This window comes from Hyalella azteca, unplaced genomic scaffold (genome assembly GCF_000764305.2).
Source record: "Hyalella azteca isolate HAZT.00-mixed unplaced genomic scaffold, Hazt_2.0.2 contig5776, whole genome shotgun sequence".
Classification (NCBI taxonomy): Eukaryota; Metazoa; Arthropoda; class Malacostraca; order Amphipoda; family Hyalellidae; genus Hyalella; species Hyalella azteca.
In genome coordinates this window covers 143,567-147,843 of record NW_025935956.1, presented here as the reverse complement: position 1 = coordinate 147,843, position 4,277 = coordinate 143,567, and positions in this window count along the sequence as shown.

Sequence of the window (4,277 nt, the reverse complement as noted above, 5' to 3'; positions counted from 1 at the left end):
AATAAACATCGAACTCAATGCAATTCCTGTCTCTTATACACATCTAGATGTGTATAAGAGACAGATGTATGACGTCACCATTTCAACCATCAATGAACGCATGGAACTAAAACAAAGCTTAATATAAAGGAAAAACTAGAGAAGTGACGGAATTACCTACGATGTCGGAATATACCGCGTTTACCCTACCTATTTTTAGTTTGCAATATTTTGATTAGTTTAGCTGCTGATGAGTGATGATTGATGGTTACAGTCTTACAGATGATTACTGGCTTACTGCTACAGATTGATGGGTACAGATTGATGGTTACAGCCCCATTTGATGGTTACAGATGGTAAGAACACAAGCTACCCAACAGTTCTTTGAGGCTGAGCAATGAGCATGCTCTATAAATTTCAGAGCTCTACCACTGTAGTACCACAGTACCAAATACCAATAGGGCATAGGCCTAGTTGCACAATGCACAGTGATGGTCAGAACTCAGATGGTGGAACTTGGAAATCAAAAAACTAATAAGACGAGTCCAACCGTGAACCGTCCAACGTGAACGTCCATTTCATGTGGTTGTGACAGACACAATGTGACTTGTGAGTTTATGAAAGAACAAACGCAAACGTCAATAAGAACAAACGTCAAGATACCATTTAAGGCATTCATGAGAATTTAGAAGTAGATACTAAGAAACTTTAGCTCACAAAAATTAACCGGTCACATTGGGAGAACGAAATTAACACACGCTTTCGCCGTGAACGCAACTGAATTCCTCTGAGGCTCTGAATACCTACACTACTACACCAATAACACCATAACTAATACTGCTTCTACACGTATCCGTAATTTCGTATGAATCGTATCAGTCACGCTGACTCACGCAGCCCACAGGATTTGTTTTGATTTTCAAGTAATAGACGAATTAGAAAAATAATAGACGAATTAGCGTCTAAATTAAAGAAGGTACCGTTATTTTCGATTTAACAATGGACTTTAAAACAATACCTTAATCAGGAAAGTCATCATATTTTTTTTTCAACTAACAGCCCATAAAAACCAAAGAGCGTTGTTTGCTGCAAATGTGCAGAGTGATAAGAACTTACGTAAAAAATTATAAAAGCTACATAACCGTTTTTACTTGTCGGACAATATGGACATATGGTATTTTCACGACTTATTTGATTGTCAATATACACGTTATAAAGTTTATGAAATGACCAATTATGGTAACGTGCATTTGAATCAACAGAATAAAATTTGGACAACATAGTAATAGAGTCAGCGTTCATTAGGCCAAACATGGCCTTTTGCCGATTCTTGTCGTCTCAGAATTCTCGCAGCTAGTTAGGTTTTGAACCAACAACTCACGGCTTTGATAATGGTACTAGGAGCTTTAAGCCACTGGGCGTCTCTGCACTTGAAGACATAAGTTACAATAGAAATATATATACATAGTACAATACATAATACAATTCTTGAAGAAAATTGCGTGTAGTAAGGCATTCAAAATTCGTCACTGGAAAATTGCTGATAGTGAGGTGTTAAGAAATCGTCACTTAATTTTTTATAACAAGCAAAGTTTTTGAAGTAAAAATACGAAAAACTGTTTGAAAATGCAATCTGTAGAACACTCCTGAACGTTGCGTACAACTATAGCATTTGCTGTCGGCGTATTGCAAAGAGCCATTCTAATTTTTTTTTATGTGTCAATGAGTCGGGGTAATTCAAATGAAATTTAACATTTGGACATTCGTGGATCTAATCGCTTGATTCAGCCTATTCGAATTTACACCTGATAAGATTATCAACGTAACCTTTTTGAACAAACTAATTGTTCTACTATATGAGCTTGCTTATACTTCCAGTGAACTGAAACTTTACATCTATCGCTACGGGCAAAAATGTTCCATTAAAATTACGATTTTGGTCTTACTGCCCCTCACAATAAAATTTTATACTCCGGTCAGACATGAAATAAATTTCTGACCAGACATAGGAATAAATTTAGTTCATTCATGTGTTCATTCATGTGCTATGAATGCTCTGAGATGTTAAGAATCAGCGACCGGCCTACGGCCTAATAAACGCTGAAACCAATATTATATTATTATTATTATTATTAACAGTTTTTACTTGTCGGACAATATGGTGTTTTCACGACTTATTTGATTGTCAATATACACGTTATAAAGTTTATGAAATGACCAATTATGGTAACGTGCATTTGAATCAACAGAATAAAATTTTTATATTATTAAATATGCCAATTATGTGGTAATGAGATAATTGAATTTTACGTTCAGGATTAATTGTTCTAGAAATAAATGTAATACGTAATATTTATAAGATGTCAATCATGTAGTGCAGACATACGAATACGATTAGTTAATTGTTAAGATGACCTCGCCCCAGGACCTGCATGAGCGTGCATTCCTGGTGAAGAAGGGCAGAAGGACGGACATGAATGTTATACTCACATGACTGTAGGCCTCCTTGCATAACACAAAAGCGTTTAGTTGCTAGCTGCTGATTGTGTAAACGTTACATTGTCTTGCACTATTAAAATTGCACGAGTCGTGCATCATGGACAAATCACTAACATCATCCACGACAGAAATAACGTTGAGTCAGGAATGTTTCATCAAAAATATGAATATATCCATAATTTCTCAATGATTTTAACCTGTTTTTCTCAAAAGTTCAATATTTTTAAAATATTCTTTCTTTATTGTCCTCTTTTCAAAGTATGGAAGCTAAAAGAACCGTCCTGCCGAAAAAAGTAAAACCCTGGAGACTGGTGACCAGCCTACAGTCATTAACCTGCCTAACATTAAAAGCGAGGTTATTTGCTTATTCGCTTGGCCGTGGTATGATAACATTTAGTCGGGTCAGATTGCACTTTCGCAGCTGTCAAACAATTCGCTAATTTCTCGATCGGTAACTCGTTCAATTCCTATAGTTCACAGACTTGGTTGTATGAATTTTACGTTGTGTCCGAAAATCAAAAGCTCTATATTAATGTCTATCAATGAAAACGAGTGAAATTATTGGTATTAAGGAAAAAATTATATTACAATAATTTTCCTAAACCTAAAGGCTAAATTAATGCTCCTTCATAAGGTTGAATATTTTCCGCCAAACTCAAAACAAGGATGATCGACCTCCAATAGAAAGTTTGCAATGGGCATCGGTGATGAGAATAAGCATCGGGTTTCTTGAAACATTTACACCATCCATCGTGGTGAGCGACATTCGTCAAATAAGGATTAAAAGATCAGCACATCCCAAGGCTGAGGTCAGGTGAAGAGGAGCCTTGACATCGCACTGCCGAAACTGGAATCGGCTGCTGCTTTGGTACGCGCCTGCGCCGCTCTATATGCAAACACCTGAGAAAACCTAGGCCGCACTATCAAAACTCGCTTACGAACACGCAGCGGCCTAAGTACACGATAGCGGCCTTACACGCAGCGTAGGTACACCTGTGTACTTACGCTGTAAGTACACACACCTGTGCACTTACGCCGTAAGTACACAGGTAGCGGCTGAGTTACAAACTCGTAACTATTTATGAAAAGGCGGCCTCTGGACGCCGTTGATAGCAATTGTTGACTAGTGAGTACCTAATCTTATAGACGAGCGAGTACCTTATCTTATAGACGATTGAGTACCTCATATTAAAATTATACTTCATTATAGATGTAAAAACATATCGTTTAGAGATAAATTAATGAAATTGTATAAGGAAACATTCAATTCTCATTCACTGTTATTGCATTTATATAATACAGTATTTGGAGGCTTAAGTACAGTGTAATAACTGGCACGATAATTCAGGATGAAATCGAAGCTCAGACACGGAAGATGAAACAATTCTTCTCGAGAGGCTTGGCCGGCCATGACACTCCTTGTACGGAGGAAATATTTCGCGCGCTGTAAAGAGATCCTACCTCTGCGCAGCGTGTGTGGCAGAGATCCTTCGTTGATGTAAGGCACTGCGAAGAGATCCTACCTCTGCGCAGCGTGTGTGGCAGAGATCCTTCGTTGATGTGGGGCACTGCGCAGAGATCCTACCTCTGCGCAACGTGTGTGGCAGAGATCCTTCGTTGATGTAAGGCACTGCGAAGAGATCCTACATCTGCGCAGCGTGTGTGGCAGAGATCCTTCGTTGATGTAAGGCACTGCGAAGAGATCCTACCTCTGCGCAGCGTGTGTGGCAGAGATCCGTCGTTGATGTAAGGCACTGCGAAGAGATCCTACCTCTGCGCAGCGTGTGTGGCAGAGATCC